At 42.4% G+C, this 15,620-nt stretch overlaps 1 protein-coding gene across 2 annotated transcripts in view; it reads left to right on the forward strand.

Annotated features, from left to right (window-relative positions):
* RFTN2 (raftlin family member 2) overlaps positions 1-15,620 on the forward strand; it is a 428,987-nt gene that overhangs the window by 22,296 nt on the left and 391,071 nt on the right. Inside the window, exon 1 of one of the 2 annotated variants that reach the window (XM_085648741.1) lies at positions 8,766-8,849. The exons of the other annotated variant lie outside the window; for it this stretch is intronic. The gene's annotated coding sequence lies outside the window, so the exon portion shown is untranslated. Of the gene's footprint in view, positions 1-8,765; positions 8,850-15,620 lie in introns of those variants that run through there. 2 annotated transcript variants of the gene reach the window in all.

Here is a 15,620-nt window from a genome sequence, read left to right on the forward strand (position 1 = left end):
GGGACAGTACAAGCTCTGCCTAGGCGAGACCCAAAAATCCGTAAATGCTGACAGTGTTTATTCATGTATAACTCACTTTCTTCAAGGTTTTTATGAGGATACAGGTATGTAAGAACATAATGATTTACATGGGAAAACAAGATTCTCTGGGATAGCGTGCCACCATTTTTCTTGAGAAGACACAGGCATCCTGTCAAATCCATTATGTGCTTCTCAAAACCCAGAGCTTACATAGTGTGCTCTTCACTGCAAGTGTATTCACTGCTTCACATGTCTCTACCAATACATGTTGCAACCTGCCCGACAGCTTCCCACTACTGCCTCAGGCCACAATTCCAAACTGCCTGCCTCTCTTCACCTTCTCTACCTGCCATTCTCTTTATCACTTCTCATCTGGTCCTCTGTTCTGTTCACCTTCTCCAACTCCTGCTCTTCTGGCCCATGCTCTGGTCCTCTGCCTCTACATTCGCCTTCTTCATCTCCCAACCTCTGTCATTCTGCTGCTTCATCGCCTTACTTCCAACTCTTACACAACTTCAGGACGATACAGCCGATTTGTTGGCAGCAGAACCAGACATCTGCTCCACAGGGAGCACATCCAGGGTCAGGTCTGACATCTCCTAGACAAGTGGTTTGCCGCTCACTATAGGCTAGCTTGTGATTGGGTAAGGGAGAGGCTCTTAACCTTTTGAGTTCTGTGGACCCCCACTTAATCATTACTTGAACCCAGGGACCCCCACTCAGTCATTATTAGAATCCTTGAACCCCCACTGGGTCTTTACTGGAAGTCAGGGACACCAGGCCTATGCATTTCTGAATATTTGAACCACAAAACAATACACACACAAATACAGAAACAAGCAAACTTATTTTATTTAATTCATAAACAAATATAAAAAAATCAAACCTTTCCTTTTAGTGGGAAGGTTGGAGCCTTTCTAATTGCAATTGAGGCACTCATCGTCCATACTGTATTCTGTTTGATGCAGTTCCACTGCTCCCATGAACCAATCCAAGGGTAATAACTTAATTTTTAGGCTCCAATTTCAAATTTCTTCGCATTTACCGAACGTTTCAAAATTTACAATTTTACTTTTACCTTCTTTAGTTATATACACTTTATTAATCTCTTTTTGTTATTTAAATATCTATGCAGTCACGGACCCCCTGAATATGCTTCGCAGACCCTTAGGGATCCCCGAGCAACAAGTTAAGAACAAATGTTGCAAGGGATGATGCTGGGAAAAGGACATCAAAGCTGAAACCAGCCCCTCAGTGGGTGTCCTCTCTTTAGTCTTTGCTGCAGTCTCCCTTCCACAACAGGATTATGTGAGAAAGATCAAGGTTTGTTAGTTCCACTAGGGAGGCCCAAAATGCGGAACAATCTGCTGCTCGCAATCAGGCAGATTCCGAATTACTTGAACTTTAGGGAGGATTTTGCATTTTACCGTTTCTACTTACCTGGTGGTTGATCGGTTTGTTCTTTCTCGTTCCAGGGGACTTTTTTGGGATGTGGCGAACCCTTTTGTATCACACCATTAATTCTGCCTGTTTATCATGTAATTTACAAGTTATAAAATATTAATAAAAATAGACCGATCTCATATATCATGTGAAATCACTCTAACTGCCCACCTCTATCAGGAACTGATCAAACCAACCTCCAGTCCTTTTGGCACAAATAGAGCAATGTTTAGACAGATTTTCTGTAGCTGTGTTATCTCCAATACTTAGTTAGCAACCATGCTTTCCTGAGACTGACCTAAGTGGACAATGTGGTTGGTAATAACCCCTTGTTCTGTAGAGAGCCCAGCACATTTTTTCGATTAATAACAACTTGGGTGCTAAAATAGCCACCCTCAGTTAATTGAAAGCGACCATAAATCATTTACCGTAACAGTGAGAACAAGCATTAAAAATGCAATAGGTCTCGCCTTTTATTAAGTTAAAGCCATTTGCTTTGCTATACAATACCATTAGCAAAGCAAATGACTTAAACTTAATCAAAGGCGAGACCCATTGCATTTTCAATGCTTGTTTAACTTGTGTTTATTCTGCAATTGGCTACGTTTTGTTCGTTTTTGTGGGCACTTGTCTCGCCCTACATCCCCAAAACACTTCACACTTAATTTATGCTGGATGTGTAAAAAGTATGCACCGCATTTTAAATTTATATTCGTCTAACTGAAAGCAGCCCATTCCGATAATTAACAGGTTGCCCTGTTGAATGATCAGTTTTGTGTTGGTGACCGGGTCATTTTGCACTATCATTTTGCTCTGAACGAAAAATCATCAAGCAGTTGCAATGCAATAGGTCTCGCAGTTAATGCGAGTTTAAGCTATTGGGATTGTAAATTGCAATGCCTTTTATTTATGTTTTTCAAAAAGAAAACAAAGAGGAAAAGGCATTGTTATTTGCAATGCCAATAGCTCAAACTTGCATCAATGCGAGACCTTTTGCATTGCAAATGCTTGTTATTATAACTGTTAGCATATTATCATCAAACATGTATACATGCATTCCTGAACATTTGACATAATTAGCATTCACATGTACACACTACTTCATGTTAGAACGTGTCTACGCGATTGTGGTCACTAGTCTTCTGTTTATTTATTCTTTTAAACTTCCAATGTGTCTTGATGGGTTATCTTTTTTTCCTATCTATTGTCACCTGTTATCACAGCTCGCACGTTTTGGTTGGTTTAACTCTGATCATGCATACACACTGCCTTGCATTTCATGACGTCACGAGGTTGAATGAGGTTATCCTGTGGCATCTTTCTCCAGGTAACATGCGGCACATAAATCTGGATTCCTATTCGTAGGCAGCGTCGCCCACCGCAGGCACCATTAAGTATTGATGTTTTGCTTCTTGTGTTTGTTCTGTGCAGTTAACATTGAGTAAGCGGGCACATTGTTTTAAGTGGGCTCTGTTGTTACGAGGGTGTGTCCGTACAGCACCACATGCCTCGTGCCGCCACCACAGGTACTGAGTCTCAGGCGCATCCTTCAGATTGCAATTTCATGACACCACGCGCATCACTGAATCTTAAAAGACAGCATTTTATTATTGCAGGCTTGCGGTTTAGAACTTAATGAGTGCACTCCATATTGAAGATATTGAAGGGGATCGTGAACCCAGTTTAGGTGTTGATAGTGAGTACAATCACTGTTACATACCCAACCTCGCCGAGTTGCATGCTGGGTAACTATATACAGTCACAGGGTGCGACTCTGACTACCACTTTCAGCATGGACTCTTTCCTTTGCTCTTCTCGTTCTCTTCTAATTGCTCTGCTTTGCCATCTTCCGATGTTTTTTCTGAATATCGATAATTACCGGACCTTCATGTCATTCATTTTGAACCTTTCTCTTGGTCCATAGTTACCCCTGATGACGGGGTTTCCACCGGACATGCATTGGGTTTCTCACCGAGCATGTTGAAGTGCGCCGCCTTTCTCTGATGGTACTTTCAGTTAAAGCAGCTCGCACGTCTTTCGTGTTATTCAAGATGCCGTCGGCGGGAGTGATTGTGCCGAGTAGCGCTCCAGACAGAGTGTTTTCTGGTGGTTTCACCTTTACCCGCTGTAGATTTTTATGTTCGAACAGGCACACATTTCATTGCGCCCTCTCTGGCTGGCTGAATTGCGCATTTTCGTAGAATCTATTTTGCATTGGCGCGCGCTCCTTTCCATTCTTAACCCAGACTTGACGAGTTGAAATAAATGTTTACATCCAAATTCACATCTGGAACACAATATGCTGCGCTCCCACATCACAACCAACCAAAATCACAAGGAAGAGGCAACGTAACTTGATACTCTTACAAGACAACGCGCGGCCACAATTCAAAATTGCGCTCAAGTCTAGCCCAAATATTTCACTACCACGGCAGAATGAGTGAAATTCCTCCTCTATATAGTCTCGCTCCCAGAAATAATTCTGTGACCCTGAAGTTGTGTAGGCTGTGATCTCATCTCAAAAGAAAAGATTTGCACCAAGTGCTGAATCAATTAGAAAGATCCCCTTGCATCACTCATAAAGGCGACGGTGAAACAAATAATGTCAATATTATTCGGATACACATGCAAGGCGACCCCCAATCTTGCAGGTTAAAAACCAATTGTAGATTAGGTTACAGTTGCTAGTAAAAGGAAGAAAAAGCACTCCCAAATATATACATGCATTTCTCGAAAGGATACAGTGCAGGATAGAAGAGAGAGCAGGGCACTCATGGCATTAGGGAAAGAGAGCATTAGCTTGGAGGGGTGGTGCAACTTTTATCTCCAAAACCCAGCGCAGCCACATTGCCAATTATGCGTATGTAAGCAACATGGACCTAGTTGATCCTCTACTAACACTGCAACAGAAGGTAAGCGTTTATCTAGGCTCCTTACCCCACCGGGCAGAGAAGCCCATGGTTTTAGAATACAAGCACTAAGGATAACAAGCGCGTGCACCGCCGCGCGCTGCAGTGAGGGTAGAGAGGAGGGGGCCTGTGCCGGATTCCCTTGTGGGAGTGAGCAGCAAGGCAAGATAATTGCTAACATATGGTGCCGCTGCTCGCTCCCGCAAGGGAATCGCCAAACGTGCACGCGTTGCCATTCAAAGCAATGCAACGCGTGCACGTTTTTGCCTGCAAAACTGTGCCGATTGCTAAAGGTCATTTTCCTATGCAGCGCAATGGCACTGCAAAGGCAAGACCTAAAAATGACATGTTCATTGGCTGACCCAATGGAGATTATGTTTGCCTTTTAAGGAAATTTTGATTATAGCGGTCTTTCAATGCAAATGCTAATGTGAAATTGTCCAGTGAACAGCTCACATTCGATAGCCATGATGAAACGTATGTTATCCTGCCTCGTTTGCAATTTAGCACAAAAAGAATAAAAGTGAGTTATGAAGAGGGCAGCATCTAAAGAATTTGTGGCAGTTGTGTGTATTACAGAGCCGCAAGAACAACAACATTTGAGGTGAATAAAACATTAGCGTCAGGTCGCATGCATTGGCTGGCGGCCGAGCAATTTTGCACCAGCAAAATGACAAATTTGACCCGCATTTCCCCCTCGCCCAGCTACTGCAAAAATGTCATTTGCACTCACGTTCCAGTGCACGAGTGCTCTTAGCATAACCTGAAATCGACATATGGCACTAGTTGGTGTGTTTTAATTTTGGGTACAAAGTTGCGGGTACACAATTCTTAATTTGTTTGTAATGCGGGCAATCAGATCCCTGGAACTACCGGTCTCCAGATATATTGCCTTGTTCTTTACATTCAAATAAGAGCGATAAGTATACGTTTTTGGGGTTTTTGCGCCTCCAGAGATAACACCTCTTGTCCCATTCACAGTTGCTGCTCGTGTGGAACAGAAAACCGAATATTTATTACAGCAGTTTATCGTGGTACCCTATTATAGAGAAAATGTTCATCCACAAACGTGAGATTGAATAATTTCGATGGAGTCTCAATTTATGTTTACACATTCATGTAGTGGGTGTGACACAACTGTATCTGCATCTTCCAGGAACTGTGTGCGCCCTCCAGCATTCTTCAGAAAATACATTGTTTAATTTATGCGTTTTTTCCCAGACGGACTATTTGTTTGTTGGTAAGTAAATGCACTCACTGGGGATCAATTATACGGGGAGATAGCTGTAAGATCCAACTCAAAGGCAAAGTGAGTTAGGTGAATAACAAGTTTAATCCAGGATAAAAGACCCCATCCACAAACAGCTTGTACATCGTTCAGGCTCTGGTCTCAACTGACTCTTCCCTGAGCCTAACATTCTAAACACCTAGCAACATCTCAGGCTTCCATGAGATGCTGCTAGATACTACACATCTCCCTTCTTTACAGACAATAAACAACAAAACCTACAACACCAGTAAAAGTTACACCAGGCATAGAACCAAAAACACATAATAAAAAATCAACATACATAGTCTTTCAGATGCTTTGGTGCTGAAATCATCCTTGAAGATCTCCGTGCTTGTGACAAGGATTCATCTTGTACAATTTTCCCTTGTGATCGTGAAACTGGGTTTCTTGGAACCTCTTTAAGCCCCGTAACAAAGTCCTGTCTCACCACAACCACCCTATTCAAGTTCCACACCCGGTGATCCGCCGTTTTAACCGCATTGTTAAACAACTTAATAACCTGAATGGGTTTTAAGAAAGCTCCTTTACTTTTCCCCATACGGGGATTCTTTATTAGCACCCAATCCCCCACTTTCACTATTGTTTTTTTTACAGATTTTTTCACATCATGCGAAATCTTCCTCTTCTCAATTTTCTTCTTTTCTAACAACCTCCAGTCATCTCTCTCGTTTTCTCTAAAACGATTAGGCTGTAGATCATTTACCCAGGAAGGTGTAACTAACGAGTTGGCACACCTACCCCTAAACAGCTCAAAAGGTGTCCTTTTTGTGACAGCATGAGGTGAAAGCCTATACACCCTAACTTTTTTGAACACTTCTGCTCTCCAATCTAGACCCGCTGATCTTGCCATCTCAATCGTTTCCTTAAGAACCAGATTAAACCGTTCTACGAGCCCATTTGTCTCTGGGTGATATAGAGAAGATTTCTTGTGTTTAACACCATAAGAACTCCAAAATACCTCCATATCCCTCGAGACCAATTGTACTCCATTATCCGTGAGTATTGTATTGGGAATGCCTTCTCTATCAAAGATTTTCTTCAAAAACTCCTTAACATGTTTAGATTCAATCCCACGCGTTATAGCTATTTTTGGCCAGCGAGAAAAAAAATCAACTAGAACTAGAATGTACCACTCAACACCAGATACAGAGATCGGGCCTAAAATGTCCAGTCCAATCTCCTTCCAAGGAGCATCAGGTCGGTCCCTTATTATCATAGGTTGTGTTCTTGGCTTGTTCACTCTGTCACTAAGTGCACACTGCATGCAGTCTCTTATTTTCCGTTCAATTAGCAAATCCATACCTGGCCACCAGTAGGAGGAACGTAGGTATTCTTTGGTTTTAGAAATACCAAGATGCCCATCATGGGCCAAAGAAATTAACTCATCTCTAAGAGAGGTGGGAGGAACCAATCTTGCCCCTCTGAATAGAAAGCCATCGTGATCAGCAAGTTGATCCTTAACATGCCAAAACTTATCCACTTCCTCATTCTTACTCTTCACATTCCAACCCTCTTTTACACAAACTTTGACTTTTGTTAAAACATCGTCTTCACTAACCGCCCTCAACCACCTTTCTTTCTCTATAATTCCCCCTTCAATGAAGCAAACCATCTCTCCATCCTCTTCATCCTCCTCATCTAGACCTGAATTGTCACACACAACCAACCTTGACAAGGCATCAGCTACCTTGTTTTGTATGCCTGGAATGTACCTGATGTCAAAATTATAGTCCTGTAACGTGACTACCCACTTTGTAATTCTACTGGAGATCGCATCTATGCCCTTATTTTTAAATAACTCACACAAGGGCTTGTGATCTGTCCTGACCTCAAAGGTACCACCCCAAAGCAAATTCCGCAACTTCTTTATAGACCAGTGGACTGCCAGAGCTTCCCTCTCTATAACTGAATACCGCACCTCAGCACCTCTTAAACTCCTTGACAAAAATAAGATCACATTATCCTCTCCATTATTCTTTTGCATCAATACCGCACCCAAACCTTTTACACTTGCATCCGTCACCAACACTGATTTCTTATCTGGGTCGAAACTGCTGAGTTTGGGCGCTTGGTCTAATTCCTTTTTGAGTAAACAAAATTCCTTTTCACACTTATCATCCCAAACAAACTCACATCCTTTATGCAGTAACATTCTCATTGAAACACAGAGGGAAGCAAAATTCTTTACAAATTTACTATAGAATTCGGCCATGCCTAAAAAACTCAATAGCTCCTCTTTATTGCTTGGAGATGGCATATTTCGAATGGCAGTTACTAGACTTTCCTTAGGTAATACACCCCCGTTTCCAATAGTGTGACCTAGATAATCTATCGATCTCCTCTTGAACTTGCAATTTTCTACTTTAACTGTCAATCCCGACTGATCCAATCTCTTCAAAACCTGTAATACTCTCTCATCGTGTTCGTTGTCATCTGTACCAAAAACCAAAATGTCATCTTGATATACCCTGACACCAGGTTGTCCCTTCAAAACAGATTCCAGTGCCCTCTGAAACACTGAAGCCGCCGAGACCAACCCAAATGGTAGTCTCAAGAAACGAAAAGTCCCAAACGGCGTGATAAACGCTGTCAAGTCTTTTGAACTCTCATCCAGTTTAATTTGATGATATGCAGACCTGAGATCTATTGTACTGAAAACTTTCGCCCCTTTTAACAACATCAACATGTCTGCTATTTTTGGTAACGGATATTTGTCGACCACCACACACTTGTTTAGTTCTCAAAGGTCCACACATAAACGAAGAGAGCCATCAGCCTTCTTCGCAGCTACGACTGGAGCAAGCCATTGTGTTGCTTCAATTTCTTCAATAATTCCCTCTCTTCTCAATTTTTCCAACTCGGCCTGAACCAATTCCCTGACAGCCACCGGAATACTCCTTACTTTGCAAGACACTGGGTTGGCGCCTTCCACCAGCCGAATATGATGTGTGTAACCTTTAAGACAGCCTAAGCTACTACTGAAAACTTTGGGAAAGCGTTCTGTTAGCATACACGTAAATTGATTTTCAAAATTCGCATCCACCTTGGCCACATATGCTGATCTAAAATTTTCTTTTAATAAAATAGGTGGAGACGAATTTGGATCTAGCATGACACCAAGGTCTCTCTGGTGAAACCAGCTTAAAATGCTGTCCCCTTTTTGTGATACATACATTTTCCCACTGGTAAGTCTATTTTTATATTCAATTAGACCCCAAAAGTACCCACACAACTTGATGGGTTCACCTCCATAGGCAAAGGATCTAATGTCTGGTGAGTAAATTCTGATATTATCTTTGATCTCTTTTACATAAAACTCTTTTGAAATTATGGTGATTTTAGCACCAGAGTCAAAAAGTACTTTTGTAGCCTTGCCCTCAACACATATTTCATCAGTCGGGCAGTTTTTTCTTTCCTCAGTCTGAACTGCCTGGATTTGAATCTGTCCACAGTCGACCTCACTAGAAGAATCACAAGTATCTTCCACATCAAAATATATTTCAGAAACCTTTCCCTTAGAATTTCTCTCTTTACATGCCACCGTAAAATGCCCTTTTCTTTTGCACTTACCACACGTGGCTCTCCAACCGGGGCATTGTTTATCATTCGCTAAATGACCTAATTTACCACAACGAAAGCATGTCGCTTTAGAAGCATCGAACTTTACTGCAGTTCCACTAGAGATACCTTTCTTAAAATGATCCCTTTTCTCATTGTTAGTTTTAGGATTTTCTTTTATTGCTTGTACCGAATCTTTGTCCTTCTTTCCTCCATTCTTCTTTATTACCTCTACACACTTCAAAGAATGCTCAATCCTTTTTGCAATGATTAAGACATCTTCTAAGTTTGGCTCGTCCTTCTGCCAAAGTTCCTCCCTAACACGTTCAATGTTACACCCTAACATAAACTGATCTCTAATACGTTCATCTATTGTAGCACCAAACTTGCACGAAGAGGCTAACTTCCTTAAAGCAGTAATGTAATTTTCTATGCTTTCATCTTCCATTTGTGATCTCCTGCCGAAATGATACCTTTCCAGTATCGTACTTACCTTCGGTAGGTAGTGTTTATCAAGAATAGCTATGCATATCTCATATTCATTCAAACTCCTATCCACTAGCTCCGGGAGGTGGTCAAATACCTCCTGACCTTCCGACCCCAAACAATGAAGCAATAATGCAGTTTTTCTTGCGGCACTCAAAGAGGCTCCACACACACTGGCATATCTTTCAAAGACTTTGCGCCATTTCTGCCATTTAATGGGTGGATCTCCCGGGGAGGACAAAAAGAAAGTGGGTGCAGTAACGTTCTGCATGTTTAAAGCCAGCCCTCAAATGTGATAACTTCCAATTATTACCTGAGTCTCACATTTAAAGCTAGCCCTCAAATGTGATAACTTCCAATTATTACCTGAGTCTCACCTTCACCTTTTCCTTTTTTTTTTTTTTTTTAAATAAAAAAATAAAAAAATAATAAAGAAATGTGAGGCGATCTACTCTTTCACCCTACTAATTCTATCAGTAGGATACAGGAATAATAAGTAGAAGAAATAGCTCTTCATATAGTTGAAACAATATAAAAGAAACTAAACACAGTTGAGTTCTCACAGTTAAACGTACAATTTGACTACTATAATATAATCTTCACAGTGTGTGTATCACTGAGTTGACACACGTACTAAAGTATCTTCACAGTGTGCGTATCACAGAAGTGACACGCAAGCAAAACTGTAGTAGTTAAGTCAGTTACTTCTTGCAGCATGCGAGAAGATGAGCGCGCTGAGCAACCACCGCAGAGAATGTTCTATTAAACATACCTCCAATATAATCTTCAAGAGTGTGAATTGCTGGGATGACACAAAGTGATCCGTTACCGACACCCTTTAGCGAGCTTGATTCGCGCTGTAGACAAGTGTGCGAATCACCGTTAAATCGCTTGCCTGAGCGATCTAGGCAGAAGAGCTCGCACGAAGACAGTGCGTTCCAGTCTTGCGTTTCACGCTGAAGACAGCTCTCTCAGCAGTGCACCAATGCGCGAGGACGCTGTTTCATGCGTCGGAGACAGCGCTGACGCTTGATATCAGAGGGTTCTACTGCGTCGCTAAGATACAGCGCTGAAACGTGATGACGCTTGATGACACTTAGAGGAACATTGCAAGATCCGGGCGCAGGATGGCTTTTGATGACGTTTGGACTAACTCTGTAAGTCACGGGCACAGAGCGGTAGCTATGGAAGCAGCTCAAGGAACACAACGAGGTAGGGGAACTCCGTTATGTTGTTGTTGAAGAACACTTTTTAAAGAAAAACAACGGAGTAAAACCTGCCCACAGAAGCGTTTCTCTCGACCCAAAACAGCACGAACACGAACCTTTGGCAAAAGTCAAATCCTTGATGGGTGAATTCTGCAAACACGATACAGAAAAAAAAAACCAAGCTTTATTCGTTAGGCACCCATCACGCTTGAAATCCACAATGCAGCAACCAAGAAAGTTGTTGACAAGAGCCAAAGAGCCAAAGTTTGTTCGTTTGAAGCACAGAGTGAAGATCTGTTTTCTCTTAAATAAATGAGGAACGATGCTTTTCTCACCAAGAATACAATTAGTGTTGAGGTCCTTTTTCTCCTTTTAGCTTTCTCTCTCTAAAAAGAGCTTGTCAATCCCATCTTCTGTCCCCAAAATGTAAGATCCAACTCAAAGGCAAAGTGAGTTAGGTGAATAACAAGTTTAATCCAGGATAAAAGACCCCATCCACAAACAGCTTGTACATCGTTCAGGCTCTGGTCTCAACTGACTCTTCCCTGAGCCTAACATTCTAAACACCTAGCAACATCTCAGGCTTCCATGAGATGCTGCTAGATACTACAATAGCCCAGTGGGCTGTGTTCGTAACAACACAACTGCACTGTCTTGAAATGACGTGAAGCCCGACTCAGCCTTTCATCCACGTGAGGGTCACAGAATGAACATCGTTTTGCTGTTAACATACAGTCGTCACTTTAAAGTTTATTAGATCACTTTTCGTTTGCGATGCGTGCTATCTCATCGGACAGAGATCTTATGTTTTATTGAATTCTTACAGAGCTACATAAATAGAAGTAGACAGGGTACTCCAGCTGAAATGAGTTCTTTCCCATAGATTTCAAAGAGCCATGCAGAAAAAGAAACAGCCCATCTAGTTCTCGTTGCCCAACCCTGCATCGCCCACACCAAAAGCTTTATAACGTCCCTTTGCTTGATGGACCACAGCTAAGGATATGTGACGTCATTTCCTAGGTCGCTCCGGTAAGTCAAGGAACTATATCCTTGCTGACACCCGAGGAGCAACTTTCCAAACGTGGACCCGTTCTTATTGGTGGTAAATGGTACCACCAACTTCCCGATATCACAGTATTTAAAATAAGAATGGATGCTTTTATACCTAGCTCTTCGTGAAACTCCCCAGCAACTTCTAAGAGCTCGAAAGAACAAGTAATTCTATTCCCAACATCAGTGTTTTCAATTTAGTGACCTCGCAAGGATGGTAGGCCAAGTCGACTTCGTAAGGATGCGTGCTTGTGACCAACAGATCTCCGCATACCTCCGTGGCAAACGTTCAACCCACTGAGGTGCTATAGGGGATAATCAGTTGTGAAAAGGTAGGTCCACTGCACACAGTTGGAGAGAGGACCTCCTTTCACAGGAGTGCAAGGGGCGGCTGCGTCAGACCCCCAAAGGGCCAACTGATGGAACAGAGGGCAAACATACAACAAGGATATCACAGAGACAGTTATTCACACACTGGATACCAGGTAATGTGCACGCGGGGACTGGATTACGGGCGGCAAAAAAAATAAATCCACTGAGTATCACGCCGCCAGTAAAGCATCCAGTCCCCGCGTGCACATCTTCTTTCCCACCGCATGCACGCCTGGAATCCGTATCGATTCCAAAAGGCCCTCGCCATGGCGCATTGCCTTCTCAAGCCATGCCGAGACCTAAAAATCAAGAGAGTGTCCCCAGATGGGATAGGAATTTGTTGGAAGGGAGGACGTATGACCTGGAGGGTAATGTTAATAATTGGTTGTGAGAGAAAGGCTCTTCTTTGTTCGAAAAATAGGCATAGACTAAGCAGCAACCAAACACGTTTAACCTTTGGCATGGTGACCACAAAATGAAAATCAATTGTCTTCCGAACACAAAGTACTTGTGACAAACTGCACATTACACCCAGAGTCTTGCCTTTGCTCTTTGAACTAAATTGTGATATTGTAGATGTTGGACTGTCCAATGCAAAAACCGTATTGTCTTTTCTTGCTACAAAACTTCAAAGCCAAACAATCGCAACATTATAGCATTCTTGTCCTGATTATGTTTTGTCTTGAATACCGCAAAACTAAGCATAGAATTTGCCAGCCAAAACAGCGTGTCTGCAATACCTGCATATTATCTCAGCTCATGATAAAACTCAAACCAAGAGAACATATAACAGTAGATCTGTACAAACTTCATGCACCCCCATACCCCGTTGAGAGTGTATTTTTAGAGAACATTTTTTTTATTAGCTCTACAACACAAACAAAGCAAAAATCACTGTTTGCTGGTCCACACACGGAACCTGCAACAAGAATCCATGATCCCATCCACCCCTGCCCCCGACAGTCAAGTCCCTTTGAGTCCATAATAGGACCACCATTTACCCCATACCCTGGCTGAGGGATCTCCAACCTTTTCTGTAATAACAGCTACTTATGTTCAATGAAAATCTTTCCGAGTTACTCATGTTTTAGGTCTCGCGAGCCAAAGGCTCGAAGAGACATTTTATATGTGGGATTTTCAAAGTGCTACCCACACTTTTGGCTGGCCTAAACCTTGAGTGCACAAGATCACATGCACGTGCACAGCTGCTCCTCTGCTAATTGCATTCCCCCCTCCCTTCTCACCCAGTCCTTTGATGCTCTGCTCGATTACTTTCACTTTCTCGCCGCTTTGACCCTTGCATTCCCCCCTCCCTTCTCACCCAGCCCTTTGATGCTCTGCTCGCATCTCCCTCCTCCCTGGGCGTGAAGGGAGACAGAGACATCCTCCTTAATTGCTGTTTCCCCTCTGAGCCGAGAACACATCGGGTTGATCAGCTCCAAACTCCGATACATTGCTCTCAAGTGACCATCTGTCAGAGGAAACAAGCAGCAGGCACTTAAATGACCTCTATACATAATTATGCTTTATTATATGCCACATAATTTTACACCACTCAATGCAACACAATTCCACGCCATGCTACACAATTCTATGTCACATAATTCTACTCCACATCACATAATGCCACTCCACATCATGCCACATAATTTGACAGAACACCACATAATTCAACAAAGTGTAACATAATTCCACTCCTCCCTACATGACTCCACTCCACACAATGGCATTCCACATCACACAAGTTACACATCTGCCCTTCATGCCACACAATTGCTCTCCATGCTGCACAATTCCATGTCTCACAATTCGACTCCACACCACAGAATCCCACGCAACCAAGTTCCACGCAACGTAATTCAACTCCACACCACATAATTTCATGCCATATATTACCCTTCCAAGTCACATAATTCCACTCCACCTATTTTCAATCCACTCCATACCACATCATTTCACCCCATGCCACATAATTCCACACCACTCAAGGCCTCGCAGTTCCATGCAACACAATTCCACATCTCATAATTCCACTCATGCCACAAATTTCCACTCACACAATCCCATGCCACATAATTCTACTCCATACCACATAATTCCACTTCAGTGCACAACATATAATTCCACATCATGCCAGATACTATACCACATAATTTCACTCCCTACAACATAATTCCACTCTGTGTCACATAATGCCTCTTCCCTTTCGTGCCACATAATTCAGATCAACATATTTCCACTCAACTCAATTCCTTGCCATGTGACACAATTGCACATCACATAAATCCATGCCACATAATTCTACTATATGCCACACACTTTCACTCCACACCACATAATTCCACACCACGTCACATAATTCCACTCCACATCACTTAATCCCACTCCACACAATTGCACTCCATGTCACACAGTGGCACTCCTCACAATTCCATGTCTCAAAATTTCACTCCATGGCACCCAATTGCACGCCATACAATTTCACACCACACAATTCCATGCCAAAAAATTCTGCGCCACTTAAAGCCAATCCATGGCATGTAATGCCATGCCACACAATTCAAATCAACATAATTCGGCTCCATGCCACATAATTCCACGGCACGTAATTCCACTCAACACCACACAATTCATTACCATGTCACATAATTCCACTCCATGCTATATGATTTCCACTCCACTCAGTGACACTCCATGTCACCCAATTGCACTCCACGACACACAATTGCATTTCACGCCACACAATTCCACGTTGCACAATTCCACTCCAGTCAACATAATTCTGAACCACACAATTCAACTCCATGCCACCTAAGTGCACTCCACCCTCATATTTCCAATCCAAGCCACATAATTCCACTCCATGTCGCATAATTCCAATCCTCTCAATGCCGCACAATACCATGCCAAACAATTCCATGCAACACAATTCTTCTCCACATAATTACACGCCACCTAATTCTACTCTACACCACATAATTCCACTAGTCAACACCCCACAATTCCATGCCACACAATTCAACTCCATCCCACATAATTTCACTCCATGCAACATCACGACTCCACATCATGCTACATAATTCCACTCCATGAGACATAATTCCACTCCATACCACATAATTCCACATTGTACCACACTGTACCACCTAAATGTAATCTCCCCAAACCAACATAATTTCACACCACACAATTCCACACCAGACAATTCCATGCCAGACCATTCCATGTCACATCTCATAATTCTACTCCACGGAGCATAATTCCACTCCTTGCCACCTAATT

This window comes from Triturus cristatus, chromosome 3_2 (assembly GCF_964204655.1).
Source record: "Triturus cristatus chromosome 3_2, aTriCri1.1, whole genome shotgun sequence".
NCBI classification, from domain to species: domain Eukaryota; kingdom Metazoa; phylum Chordata; class Amphibia; order Caudata; family Salamandridae; genus Triturus; species Triturus cristatus.